This window comes from Mesoplodon bidens (assembly GCF_964165515.1).
Source record: "Mesoplodon bidens genome assembly, chromosome: 13".
Classification (NCBI taxonomy): Eukaryota; Metazoa; Chordata; class Mammalia; order Artiodactyla; family Ziphiidae; genus Mesoplodon; species Mesoplodon bidens.
Genome location: NC_138169.1, coordinates 38,724,695 through 38,739,586, shown reverse-complemented (window position 1 = coordinate 38,739,586; position 14,892 = coordinate 38,724,695). Strand labels below are relative to the sequence as shown.

General features: G+C 39.1%; 1 protein-coding gene across 3 annotated transcripts in view; it reads left to right on the top strand.

Moving 5' to 3' along the window:
• The first annotated feature begins 213 nt into the window (after positions 1–213).
• ESCO1 (establishment of sister chromatid cohesion N-acetyltransferase 1) overlaps positions 214–14,892 on the top strand; it is a 68,907-nt gene continuing 54,228 nt past the window's right edge. For 2 of the 3 annotated variants that reach the window (XR_014017286.1, XM_081252049.1), the window contains exon 1: positions 214–318. The gene's annotated coding sequence lies outside the window, so the exon portion shown is untranslated. Of the gene's footprint in view, positions 324–14,892 lie in introns of all 3 variants that reach the window. The other variant, XM_081252050.1, reaches the window with a different exon arrangement.

Here is a 14,892-nt window from a genome sequence, read left to right as displayed (position 1 = left end):
GTCTTTCCCCGACGCCCAGCAGTCCGGGCCGGGGTGAAAAACTGCGTGACACGCAACGAGCGTGGCGGCCATCTTCATCTTCTGGGCACGTCAGCTGAGCCGGTTCAGGCCGAAAAGGAGCGTTGCGCAAGCGCGCCCAAGACGGTCCCAGGTAACTCCCATCTGACGGGCGAGGCGTAGCCGTCGTCGCCGGAAGTTTGGCGTTGCTGCGCCGCGGGAGAGGCGGCGGTGGCGGCAGAAGCAGCTGAGTGTCTCCCGATACCCGGATGTGAGGCGGTCTGCTAGCTCTCGTCGGACCCTCGGCCGGGAGCGAGGAAAGTACGGTAGGGTCCCGACCGCCTCGCTGCCCGCTGTCGCGTCGCCAGCGTCCTCGCCTCCCTGTTGCCAGCCCCTCCGGAGAGCCGGACGCTTCTCCCCCTTCCTGTCCGCCCCTCTGTGTCGTGCTGCCTCGCACGCCCTTCCTACTCCTCGGGTCCCGGCTCCTGGCGCCCCTGGGAGGGAGTGGGCGGCTCGGAGGCGCGGTCGCCTGAGGCAGGTAACCAACCTGCGCGGCTCGGCTGCCCAGTCGCCGCATCACCTGCCGCGGCCCGCTGTGTGGTCAGCAGTAGTAAGGGGCCGTGGCCGAGGACGGGGTCAGGCCGGGGCTCCCAGGCGGCCGCGCGGGCTTCCGGAGCCCCCGAGGTGGCGTGCAGCCATTGCGGCGGCCGGGGAGGTGTCGGCGCCGGCCCGCAGGTTGCCCGGCCTCGTCCCCACCCCCGGCGTTTTTCCTTCCGTGCGTCTCCTCCGAACCCGCCGTTCCAACCCTGGCGGAGCTGCGGTCCTGCGGCTCGCTCCCCTGCCCGTCGACCCCGCTGACCCTGCGTGAACCCTGAGGCCTCTGCAGTCTGCGGGGCGGGATGTGGGGATCCTGGCCTCACGGTCCTTAGACTGAGAGGGGAGCGGTGGCCCGGGTCCAAGGTCATAGTGTGGTTCTGGTTGGACAGGACTGTCTGGGCACAGGCAGGGCTGCTGTGTAGTAGAAATTGGGTGTTTTGAGGGGCATAGTGAAGTTTGTAGAGATAGATGCGAGCAGAAGGGAATTGGGTCCTCGATTTTTATCACTATTCTTAAGATTGTTTTATAACGGGGGTTTGTTTTTCTCGGGCAGAATGGGAGAGATAGCAACTCCAAAAATTGGAGAACATTGCCACTCCCACACCCTTAACCTCCCCCTCCCTCATCCCCAAATGTTTTGTTTTGAAAACCCTGCACGTACGGTATTTTCCAGGAGTGGGGGCGGGGGAGGAGGAAGGAGTGAAATCCTTGAGGTTTTAAAAGTACTGTGCATCTTGTTTTCGGGTAGCCTTCGGTAGCTGAAAAGGGATTCTTTCAGCAGGAAGTACTTGTAGCACACAGTATTTGAATAGTATTATCAAACGATGTTTAAGTAAATAACCTTAACAGAAACCAGTAAAAGAATGCTACTTAGTGGAAGAGTAGGATGTGGGTGTGCTTTGTTTTTTCCTCACCTAAACGTTATTTAAAAAAAAAAAAGGGTAAAACACAATTTCAATTTAAAACATTTTGGATGCCGTGAATTATGTTATATTCAGCCTCTTCTGATTAAGTCCTTAGTTTCTGCTTTACACAGGGCATCAAAACCAATGGAACTTTTTTAATTTGAAAAACTTAAAAAAATCTCACCGTGGAATTAGAAATGAGAGTGGGATAAAAAGTGCTTAATTTGGAATCTGCAAATTCAGACCTAGAGCATGTGCAGAAATGAGAAAGCTGTAACAGACACTTCCCCCTTTTGGGCAGAATGCAGTGTATGCCCCTTAGGTCAGATGTGTGTCTTTGGAAGTACCCTTCTTAGAACAAAACCTCCCCTATGTTATGAGCTTCTGCCCACCTTACTAATGCCCGGGTAAAGAAAATATGCTGTCATTTCTCGTTGATTAGTATTATAATTCTGTAGTTAAAAAGTAGTTTTTTTTAACATCAGACACAAACAAGATTTTGTGCTAGGCCTTTAAATCGATAAATTATGCTTCCAGAAGAACTGAAAAAGGACCCTAATTAATGAATGTCTTTAACCTCTTTTGCTGGATGGCCCTTTTTAGCCTGGTAATTCATCACAGCACAAAGCTGAGTGTAATTATTCTAACAATGAAGGAGACTAGCATTGCACAATGGATTTTTTTAATAGTTAAATATTTTTTCGTGAGTTTTGTTAGCAGATTGATGTTACATGTTGAGTAATTTGAATAACCTCAGCTGAAGGTGATCAGAGGTTTAGATGGTAGGTAGAAACCAACTCCAGTAAAATTGTTACCATACATAATTCAATTAAGGGCTCTGTTAACCCCTCTGAAGCTCAGCCTTCAATGTTTTTCTGTGCATCCCTTTTTGTTGGCACAGTGAAAGTTCTTTGGCTCTATTTCTGCATAAGTTCTGTATATTAGCTACTGTGGTTACTTTTGACAGTAACATCATTCTGTTTACTTGACCATCCTGTCTTTTTTGAGGGAGCTACATCTTAAGCTTAACTTCATTTTAGTACACCTGAAGAAATCAAGATTTATGTCATCTGTGCTCTTCAGCTTACTTTAAAGATTTATGGCTTCATATGTGAGATTCACGAGAGATGAAACTCAGAATATAAATTTAAAATGGGGTTTTAAGTATTACTTTAATTTTTATTTAATTAATTAATTTATTTTTGGCCTCACCTCACAGCTTGTAGGATCTTAGTTGCCCTACCTGGGATTGAACCCTGGCCCCGGCAGTGAAAGGGTGGAGTCTTAACCACTGGACTGCCAGGGAATTCCCTTAAGTATTACTTTAATATAGTGGTCTCAGACTTTTTGGTCAGGATCCCTTTACATTCTTAAAATTATGTAAGACTCCAAATAGTTTTTGTTTTATGTGGGTTATTGTATTTGAAATTAATCTAAGTATATTTATTAATTCATTGAAAAATGAATAATAAACTAATTGCAGGTTAATATAAATAACTTTTTAAATGAAAAACTATTTTCCAAAACAAAAAAAATTAGTGAAAGAATGGCAACTGTTTTACATTTTTGTAAATCTCTTTAATGTTTGGCCTAATAGAAGACAGCTGGATTCTCTTATCAGCTTCAGGATTCAATCTTTTTATGTTGTTCTGGTTGAAGTATATGAAGAAAATCCAGCTTCACACCAGTGTGTTGGGAGGAGTACTTTAATAACATTTTCAGATAATTGTGATACTCTTCTTTGACTCTACAACAAAACTCAACAAGTGGTAATAGCTTTTTTTTTTAAATAAAGGTGGTTTTTTTTTCTCTTAATATTTATTTATTTTGGCTGCACCAGGTCTTAGTTGTAGCACATGGGATCTTCCTTGCAGCATGCCCGGTCCTTTTTTAGTTGCGGCATGTGGGCTCTTAGTTGTGGCATGCATGTGGGATCTAGTTCCCTGACCAGGTATCGAACCTGGGCCCCCTGCATTTGGGATCGCTAAGTCCTACCCACTGGACCACCAGGGAAGTCCCAACAAGTGGTAATTTCTTAAAGGTTAGTTGCAATGTGGAATCTGAAACTGTATCTATATACTTTTCACACAATGTTGCACTAAATTTCATTGGTCCGTTTGCGCTTTGAATTGATCTTTTACCTGTGTATGATTTTGATCTCATGAACCCCCTGAAAGGGTCTCTGGAGGAATCCCCATGGTCCCTGTACCACACTTTGAGAACTGCTGCTTTAATGTAAATAATTTAATAGTTTAGAATTAATGTAATTATTGAAGCTGAAAGGGATAAAGGTAATATGGAAATAGAGTTGATAAGTAGTTAAGTGAAATGAGTAACTAAGGTAAATTTTTTTTTCATGTTTTCTTTTCATCAAAAATATTATATCAGTAAATTAATAAATGCTTATGGTGTGCCAGGAACTGTTCTAAGGACTTTATATTAGGAAATGTTTCTATTGTATCATCTTTAGTGATGGTTAAGAGAAAGGCAAGTATAATTTAACTTATTTATTTTCCCTACAGATAGTACAGTCTTTCTGACATATCCTTTATAATGCAGATATAGTTCTACTTTAGAAGATATATAATACCTAGATAATTTCTCTGTAAGGTATTTGAGATAGAAAATATGCTGATCCCTAGCATCTGTCACTGTTTATGTTTAAAATAGATTGTAGACTATATTAACCCATCAGAAAATTGAGTTATTAAATAAATACTAGTAGTTTTGATGAAGGATAATCCTGTTGACATGGAAATTTGTTTTATTTTGTTAAATCATTTCAACTAGTATTTGAAACTTTGTTGTGATCATGGTCACTAAATGAAATTTTTCTTCAAAAACAAAAATAGATAATTTTCATAAGACAAATTTAGGTTTATTTAAAAAGACAGATGCATATTAAAGTCTGTTTCATTTCAGATTCACTTTTTTGGTAATAGCTTTATGGAGATATAATCAACCCTTATAGAATACAACCCTGGGGTTTTCAGTATATTCAGAGTTGTGCAACCATTACCACTATCTAATTTTAGCATATTTTCATCATTCCAAAAATGATGAAAATACCTATACTAACATGTTATTCCTTATTTTCTTTTTTCCCTGCCCACTTACTACCATCAATCTGCTTTCTTTTTTTGAAGATTTGTTTGTTCTGGACATCTCAGATAAATGGAATCAAACAACACGTGGCATTTTGTGACTGGCTTCTTTTACTTAGCATAATGTTTTTAAGGTTAAACCATGTTGTAACATGTATCAGTACTTCATTCCTGTTTATGGCTAAATATAATATTCCATTGTATGGGCATACCACGTTTTATTTATCCATTCATTAGTTCATAGACAGTTGGTTTATGCCCACTTTTTGGCTGTTATGAATAATGCTGCTTTGAACATTTGTGTACAGGTTATTGTGTAGACATCCAGTTTCACTTTTGACCTTTCCCAATATATTTTACATAGATATAAACACTATATAGTTTTTTTATATGTATAAATTTATTCATTTATTTATTTTTGGCTGCGTTGGGTCTTCGTTGCTGTGCGCACGGGCTTTTCTCTAGTTGTGGCGAGCGGGGTCTACTCTTCCTTGCAGTGTGCGGGCTTCTCATTGCGGTGGCTTCTCTTGTTGCGGAGCATGGGCTCTAGGCGCTTGGGCTTCAATAGTTGTGGCTAGCAGGCTCTTGAGTTCAGGCTCAGTAGTTGTGGCGCACAGGCTTAGTTGCTACGCGGCATGTTGGATCTTCCCGGACCAGGGCTCAAACCCGTATCCCCTTCATTGGCAGGTGGATTCTCAACCACTGCACCACCAGGGAAGCCCTATATAGTTATTTATTTCACGACTGATAAGTACATTCTTTTTTGATGTGAAAGATTCAAACATTACATAAACATATAAGTAAAATGGGAAGGTATTTTAAAAAATTCTCTGTATACCCTTTCATCTCCATCTTTTACCACCCTACAGGTAAGTACTGTTGATGTTTTAGTGTGTATTCTTTCAATGTGTTTTCTTTGTGTTAGAATACTCATATATGACACATTAATTGATCTCTTTCTTACAAAATAACTTTATGCAATTTATGTATTTCTTATTTCTAATGACTATCAAAATTCTACCTTGGCATTTTGCTTTTTTTCTCCTTTGGACATTTGGGCTGTTTTTGGTATCTTTGCTAATGTAAATGTTACTGTTGTCATCGTTGCTGTCGTGTAAAATTTTTTTTTTTTTTTGGTTTTATTTTCTTGATGTGGGTGGATGGTAGAATCATAAATTGTGGAGAACGGACATAGTGGAATGAACTGGCTGTTAGATAGTTGAGTTTAAGGTGCCTTTAAGACATCAGGATGGACATGTCCAGTATGTTGTTGGATATCTGCGTATCACTAGGGATGGAAATTGTGTTGGGGATATTCATTTGTATGTTAATGGCTTATAGGTAGTAATTGAAAGTATGAATATAGATGAAATTATCTAATGTGTGTCTTTTGTGGTAAGAGAACAACACTTGGGGAATGTTAATTTGTAAGAGGCCAGTGGAAGAAGAGAATTAAAAAAATTAAATTGTCCATGTCTGTCTTTTTTAGAGTTTTAACTAATAATGTTGAGAATAATGTTGAGTTTTACTGAATATCTGTTATAAATCTAGTGTAATAGAGTTTGTCTTTGAATGTTTGGAAAAATTTATTAGGGACAATACCTTGTATTACTGTGTGTGTTTTTGTTGCATTCTGTTAATGGTTTATTGTTGCTTCAGTTGTGACATTTTATATGTTTTTGGTTAGTGGTAATTAGTTTATGTTCTTTAAAATGCTTTTTAGTCTGTAAGTATTAATTGGGCGTTTTAGAAGGTGAGAAATACTTGGATTACCCTAAATAGTGTGTGAATGGATTGGCAGGATACACAGAGAAATAAGGAAGAAGAGAAGACTATTTGTATAGCCAGATCTTGTGCAAGGAAAAAACAGGAATCACCAAACACTAGGCCTTATAGAAACCTGAAGATAATTCAGGACTCAGAAGGTTGCTGAGAAATTTCCTCTGGGGAAATTAAAACGAGGTAAGCCAAATGTTCAACCAGGGGTGATTTTTGCCTCCCAGGGAATATTTGGCATTGTCTGAAGATATATTTGATTGTCAGAACTGAGGGCAAGGTGCTCCTGGTAGCTAGCAGGTACAGATCAGGGGTGCTGCTGTTAAACACCCTCCATGCTCAAGACAACCACCACCACCACCACCACCACCCCACCCCCAGCAGAGATTTTATTTGCTCCAAAATGTTAGTAGTGGTGAGATTGGAAACCTTGCGTTATAGTGACTGTATGTTGGCTGCTCTTCGGTCAGTAATCTCTTTGAGGGCATAGGGGCAGGAGTTTCAGAATATAACTGTTTATGAACTACCTAAGGGCCTCCACTTTTTTTTTTTTTTTTTTTAAAGCAGGTACATGTGGGCATGGTGAATTTTCAGAAAGGGGTTATGAACTTGACAAGCCACCAGACTCAGATTTTCAGTGAATATTTCTCTTATCTCTTGGATGTGGCAAAAGGATTGTGTAGTTGAAATGCACTAAGAATTGGTAGGTTATCAGAGTTTAGGCGATTAAGAACCTTTGGTCATTCATGTGAATTTTAAAACCTATGATGTTTGTAATAGTTCGGTTTGAGAAGAAGATTATGCTTGAAGAGTTTTTGGTGATCAATAGATTACTATAGTGAAGAAAGAAGATATAAGAGCAGAATGGCATAAACCTTTAAAGAAAAGTGGAAAAAATTTTGCATGTGAGATGAAAAACTGCTGTGCTGGGAACACTGTAGGTCCCTTGATGTGATACAGCCTGCTTAGGAGGTGTATTAGTTTCCTATGTCTTCTGTAACAATTTACCACAAACTTAATGGCTTAAAACATCAAAAATTTATTTTCTCACGGTTTTAGATGCCCAGAGTCAGAAATCAAGATGTAGGTATGGCTGTGCTCTCTTTATAGGTTTTAGAGGGGAGTTTGTTTTTTGCCTTGTCCAACTTCTGGTGGCTGCCCTTGCATTCTTGGGCTTGTGAGCACAGAACCCCAATCTCTGCCTGTTTTCACGTTGTTTTCTACTTTCTGTGTTTGTCTCCCTATGAGTGTCTCTTATAAGGATACTTGTCACTGGATTTAGGGCCCACGTGAATGATCCAGGATGACCTCAAGATTCATATTTTCACTGGGAAAGGGTTTATGTGGGCTTGCAAAGGAGAGGGTTAAGAAAGAGTGAGATCCACTGTGGAAATAGAGTCAGGAGGAAGATAATAAAGGAAACGATAACCGATATGAGGAGCTTGCATTTGGTTGGTGGATGTGCATGACTTGTAGGGCCTTTGAGACTGGATCTATGCAAATTGAAGGTCTTCGGTGTTAGAAAAATGATGCTATTGATAGACATTTTAGTCTTTGTTTTATGCCAGGTTCAAACTGAGGATTGCTGAAAAGTCCTGTGATCTCAGAAGCAAAATCTTTTCCAGCTGGTTGGATGGCTTTCTGAATTTGTACCAGTGTTTTATGGAACTGAAGAGACTTTTGAAGTATTTGGGGAAATAGACCTTAAGTAAATTATTTTGGAATTGAGAGGTGTACTGAGCTGAATTCTGCAGTAAATCTTTTGACAGAATTACTACACCTTGAGATGACTAGAAGTTTCCAATGATGTATGAAATATCAAAAGCAGGTTGGGCAAAATAGTCCTAGGGTTGTGTAGAAAAAGGGCTGTTTGATTTTAAGAAGTGTTTTTCTGGTGGGCATGGGGGTGGTTACATTGAGGTGATAGGGTAGTTGTTTTTGTTTGACTGGTTGATGTCATGTATTAATAGAATTCCTAAAATTCAGTCATCTCTGTGTTCCTTTTATCAATTTTACTTGGTAGTGGTGGACCACTTGGCTATGCCCATGTTGTGTTAAAAATGCTAACTTGTTTTAATTTAAGGCTTTCATGTATCTTTTTGTATATGAGATTAGAAATGTGTGTGTAGTGTGTGAGTGCACATGCACATGTGTGCACAGTAGTTTTGTTATCAAGACAAATTTTGTATTATTTTGGGTAACTTGTTTTTTTGCTGCATTCTGGAACAGAAAAGTTATCAGTTATTTGAAAGCAGAGCTGTTCCTTCTGCCTGGAACACTTTGTAGTCTCAGGTGGGAATATGATTAATGCAGTCAAGGGATAGCAAGGGGGCCAAGATAACTGGAGCAGAGTGACCAGGGGAAAAACTAGGAAGTAGTTAATAGTTAATATGAGCCTTTGCTTTTGCTCTGATTGAGATGGGAAGTCACTGGAAGGTTTTGAGCAGAGAAATAATGGAGCCTGACTTAAATTTTAAAAGGACTACCTTGGCTGTTTTGTGTAAGAAGCTGAAGGTGGGGGGAGGGATGCAGGGGAGGGAGGAACAAGGCTGAAGGCACAGTTACCAATTAGGAAGCTGTTGCAGAAATCCAGGGGAGGGATAGTGATAGCTTGGACCAGGGTGGTAGTGGTTGAGATGCTAAGTGGTCAGATTTTGGATGTGTTTTGAAGGTAGGTGGGTTAATGATGGCTTGAGTGGATATGAAGTTTAAGAGAAAAGTTGGGGATGACTCCAAGGCTTTGTTCTAAACAGTTAAGGATGAACATGTCATTTACTGAGATGAGGGGGAAAATCCTTTGGAAGCTTTAGGTTTAGGAGGCAAGATTACGGGTTCAGTTATTGACATGTTAAAGTTTCAGATGTTTAGTAGTTCAGTAAAAATCTCTCTATGAATAGTATTCCTGTGAGTTTAATTTTTTTGTATTTCAAATTATATTCTCTTGCATTTCTAGATGCTAGATTCTTTTTGTTCTCATTTTCTTTGACCTATTGAGTAAATTGGGATAAATTATTTTCAGAATTTCCATTTTGGTGAGATTTTAAAATACATTGCCTGTGCATTCTAAATTTTAAAAAGTGGTTAAAACCTTTATATGCCTGACCTGTTGAGTGTCAGGATAAATGGACAGAAATGCAATAAAAGTGGAGAACTTACTCAAAAATTTCAAAGTAATACATGTACATTATTATTAAAGTCAAATTGCACTAAAAGCCTTACAGCGTTGAATATCATCCCACTCCTCACCTTTCTGCATCTCCCAGTACCTTTCTCCAGGAGCTGCCACTTTCACTCTCCTAGCTGTTTTCTTTATATTTAGCTCCATAGTTTTGGTGGTATGCAATAGCTTCTATATTTTGATTGATCAACTTCAGATGTTATTGACTTTTTGCCTCCATAGTTGAGAATTGGCTCTCCTGCTTTCTTCCCCATATACCTTAATAGAGTTACATTTCAAATTGTTTAAGCCAGTAGTGAGTGGTACTATAACTATGTAAATATTGTTTACTGCTGAGCTAAGTATTTTTCTGAAACTATATCCCCCTTTTCATTTTTTCGTGGAGTTAATAATTGCCTCACTTTTCTTTTGCTTAATTTCCTAAGATGCTAGGGTAATTTTTCTCCCCAAACGTCACATGTCTGACAGTATTATTTTTCGTACTCAAACAGCAGGTCCAATCCCTTCTCTAACCCACCCGTACTACCTTGAAGGTTCCTTTTGGGATCCTTCATTCCATCTATTTCATTGTGGGTTGGTTGCTCTCTTGGCCTGTTCTCTAAAGTGTTTGTCCAGTTAATACTGCCACTGGCAGCAAATTACATACATTCTTTGAATTCTCAGACTTTTTGGGGGGGGCCTGTCATGCAGCTTGTGGGATCTTAGTTCCAGGGATGGAACCTGTGCCCCCTGCAATGGAAGCACGGAGTCCTAACCACTGGACTGCCAGGGAATTCCCAGAATTCTCAGACTTCTAAATTTTAGCCCATTGTGGTGGTTTTCCATTGCCTTTTTGGATTTCTTTCTCTTTTCATCTCTCTTCCTCCTCTTTTTTTTGTGATGAGCTTGTTCAAATTTCTTGTCTGTTTTTTCCTTTGATTGGCTATTTTATTGATTTGTAGGATTTTAATAATATAATCTGTACATACTAATCTTCTGTAGGTTATGTTTTACCTTTTACATTTTATATCTATCATCAGTCCATTTGGCATTTGCTTTAGTATATGGTTTGAGGTAGGAATCCAGTTTCACTTTTTTCCCCATATGATATCCAGTTGTCCCAGCACTATTTCTTTAAAAAATCTCTTTTCCCAGCTATGGTATTGTATATCATAAACCAGTTGACCATAAATGTGAGCCTGATTCTGGGCACTCTGTTTTGTTTTGTTTTGTTCCAACATTTATTTATTTATTTGGCTTTGCCGGGTCTTAGTTGCGGCACTTGGGATCTTCGTTGCATCGTGTGGGATCTTTTAGTTGGCGGCATGTGGGATCTAGTTCCCTGACCAGAGATCGAACCCAGGCCCCCTGCATTGGGAGTGCGGAGTCTTAGCCACTGGACCACCAGGGAAGTTCCTGGGCACTCTGTTTTGTGTCATTTTTCTGTCCCATTGGTCTATTTGTCTATCCCTGAACCAATATCACACATTACTGTGGTTTTACAGTAAGTGTTGATATCTGGTAGGGCAGGTTCACCCACCTTGTGGTTTTCTTAAGTGTGATTTCTTATGGTTTATGTAAAATAGATTTTTAAAATTTCCAAACATCTGGGCATTTTCTACTTAAGAGTTTTGTGAGTTATTCATTTCTAGTATAATTGCATTGTGATCAGAGAGCACTTGTGGTATCATTCCTTAGATGTTTGTGGAGACTTGCTTTAGGACTTGTATTTGGGGACACCTTTGTAAATGTTCTATGTGTGCTTGAAAAGAATATATTTTGCAATTGTTGGGATAATGTTGTGTATGTATTTGTTTTTTTAAATTATTTTATTTTATTTTTTGGCTGCCTCGGGTCTTCGTTGCAGTGCGCGGGCTTTTCTCTGGTTGCGGCGAGTGGAGGCTACTCTTCGTTGCAGTGTTTGGGCTTCTCATTGCAGTGGCTTCTCTTGTGGCGCACGGGCTCTAGGTGCACGGGCTTCAGTAGTTGTGGCTTGCGGCCTCTAGAGCACAGGCTCAGTAGTTGTGGCGCACAGGCTTAGTTGCTCTGCGGCATTTGGGATCTTCCCGGACCAGGGCTCGAACCGTGTCCCCTGCATTGGCAGGCGGATTCTTAACCACTGTGCCACTAGGGATACCCTGTGTATATCTTTATTAGTTCAAATTTAAAATTACTTGTCTTGTTCATAATTCTGTATAATTAGTTCATAATTCTGTACATTGAATTTTTTGTTCATTTGTTTTGTTTTTTTGTCTGCTTTTTCTATCACTTGCTGAGAGGGGTGTTGCCATATCTCTAAGTTACAGTTTTGGATTTATATATTTCTCCTAGTAGTTCTTTTACTTAGGGGACTGTATATGTCAATTTGGGAATTACATGTTTTCAGACTACGTTTTTAGGTGTGTGCAGTTTGAAATTGTTACATCTTCCTGTTGAATTGAAGCTTTTATCATTAAGATATGACTCTTTAATATTGCTTTTTGTTTTAAGGTTCTTGGTTTTTTGTTTTGTTTTGTTTTTTACCATACCACGCCACTTGTGAGATCTTAGTTCCCTGACCAGGGATTGAACCCAGGCCCTCAGCTATGAGAGCACGGAGTCTTAACCACTGGACCACCAGGGAAATCCCTTAACAGACTATTTAATGCTTTGGTGTGCTCTAGAGCAGGCGCTGATAAACTGTTTTGTCCCTTGGGCCAAATTTAGTCAGTTCTCCTCCTTTCCTTCATTCCTCAAAATGGTTTTACCTTTTTTTAAGGGTTGTAAAAAAAATAAACAAAAAACCAAAGAAGAATACGTAATCATCACTGTATGTGAGCTACAAAGCCTAAAATGTTTGCTATCTGCCCCTTTGAAGAAAGAGAATATCATGTGAGTCCACCCATGACAATAAATGGTCTTACCAAGCCTTATATTCCATCTTTGTTGGTTTATTACCTTTAGATGCACTCTTGTTCTCCAGACTCCTGTTGATGGTTAGTGTAGAGACTGTTTCCTCCTAGGACTGGTCTCTTATTTCTCTGGACTGTGTTGGGATCTAATTCTCATATGACTGGGGAGAATTGGTATGTATTTCTTTTTGAAGCACCTGCTCCAGGTGCAGTAACTGAAAGGTTTTAACTCAGAAGGCTGTTTGGGGGTGGGTGTACCTTTGTAGGCAAGGGATTTGGGAGTTTATAGAGTTTTCAGCCTCCCTGTGTCTGCCCTAGATGTCCCTGCATCTTTGTCTTGAGTTCCCATTTACTACCCACCTTGTCAAAAAATAGGAGCCCACTGGTAGTACTCAGCAGGGTGGGAACCTGTATCATTTCTAGCAGATATACACCAGAACAAATACTAATTTTTTATTCTAGTACCCTTCAATTTGCTAATATTTCTGTTTGTCCTTAAGCTTTGGGTGATTTAAGGAACATTCTAATCTGTACATGAACGTAGATGGATGAATGCTGCTGCCCCTGTTTACTTCCTGCTTTTGAGACCTGTAACAGAAATGATCATGACCCATTGAATACTGGGCACGAATCCAAGAAGGAGGCTGTTGGTGGAGGACACTCATTTTTTTTTCCTACTGTGAAAATTCCACTTCTTCCAAGTGCATCTTGTATTGCATAGATGTAATGCACTGCTACTCTGTGTTCTGCCTATTTTAAGGATACAGAAATTGTAGTTGGATGGTCTGTTAATATCAAGCATAAAGTTCTCAAAATAGATTATAAGCACAGGTCCCTCTGGTTAGGACCCCCTCCCCTTGTGTATCTGGAGAAACTGAGTGAAAATTAAAAATAAGTAGAAGCCTTGGGTTAATACTTAATTCTGTCTTTGGAAGCTACCCCATATGGGGCAGCTGGTTCACAGAGACTTTGCTTCTCAAGAATGAGAGATGGGATTAGAAGGATGGAAGCAGCTGCTGCTTAAGGTCAGTGTTTTTCTTGTCTCCATGAAATTTGGAGCAATATACAGAATTGACAGTGTGCTATAGAGCAGTTAAAGAAACTGCTGATTTGCTGTTGTGCCTAGAAATTAAAGGTAGCCTAGTTTGCTTTTCTCTTTTTAAAAAATGGTTTTAACAAGAAAAAAAGGACTCAGGTTACTAATGTGAGGAATGAAAGAGGGGATATTACTAACAACCTCACAGAAATAAAAGATGATTATAAGGGAATACTATGAACAGTTGAATACACTAACAATTTTGATAACATAGATAAAATGAAAAAATTCCTAGAAAGAGATTGAGTCAAGAAGAAATAGAAAATCCGAATAGACCTATAACAAATAAAGAGATTGAATTAGTAACCAAAAAATCATCCAAAAAGAAAAACTCAGTCCCAGATGGCTTTACCAGTGAATTCTATCAAGTGTTTAAAGAATTAACACCAGGCATTCCTAAACTCTTCCAAAAAATGCAAGAGGAAGGAATACTTCTTAGCTAATTCTATGAGGCCACTGTAAAACCCTGATACCAAAATTAGACAAAGACATCACAAGAAAAGAAACTATGGTTCAATATTTTTTATAAATACACACATAAAAATTCCTCAACTCAGTACACGCAAACTGAATCCAGCAACATACAAAAAGGATTATACACCCTGACGAAATGGGATTTATCCTAGCAGTGCAAAGTTGGTTCAACATATGAAAATTAACAAGGTGATATACCATGTTAATAGAATAAAGTGGGAAAAAATCACATAATCACCTCAATAGATGCAGAAAAAGCATTTAACAAAATTTAACATCTTTCATGATAAAAACATTCAACAAAGTTGCAGTAGAAGAGCATCTATGAAAAGCCTGTATCTAACATTATACTTACCGGTGAAGGACTGAAGGCTTTCCTCCTAAGATCAGCAATAAGACAAGGATATCTGCTTTTGCCACTTTTATTCAACATTGTACTGGAGGTTCCAGCCAGGACAATTTGGCAAGGAAAAGAAATAAAGGCATCCAGATTGGAAAGGAATAAGTAAAACTATATCTGTTTGCAGATGACGTGGTTTTATATGGAGAAAATCCTAAGGAATCCAAAAAGAAAAACCTGTTAGAGCTAATAAATGAATTCAGCAAGGTTATAAGATACAAGAACAACATACAGAAAGCAATTGTATTTCTCTCTACTAGTGATGAACCATCCAAAAAGGAAATTAAGAAAACAATTCCTTTTATAGTAGAATAAAAAATAATAAAGTACTTAAGAATAAATGTAACCAAAAGAAGTGCAAGGCTTGTACACTGAAAATTACAAAACATTGTTTAAAATTATTAAAGATGACCTAAATAGGTGAAAAGATATCTATGTTCAAGAATTGGAAGACATATTATTAAGATGGCAGTATTCCTCAAATTGATCCTCACA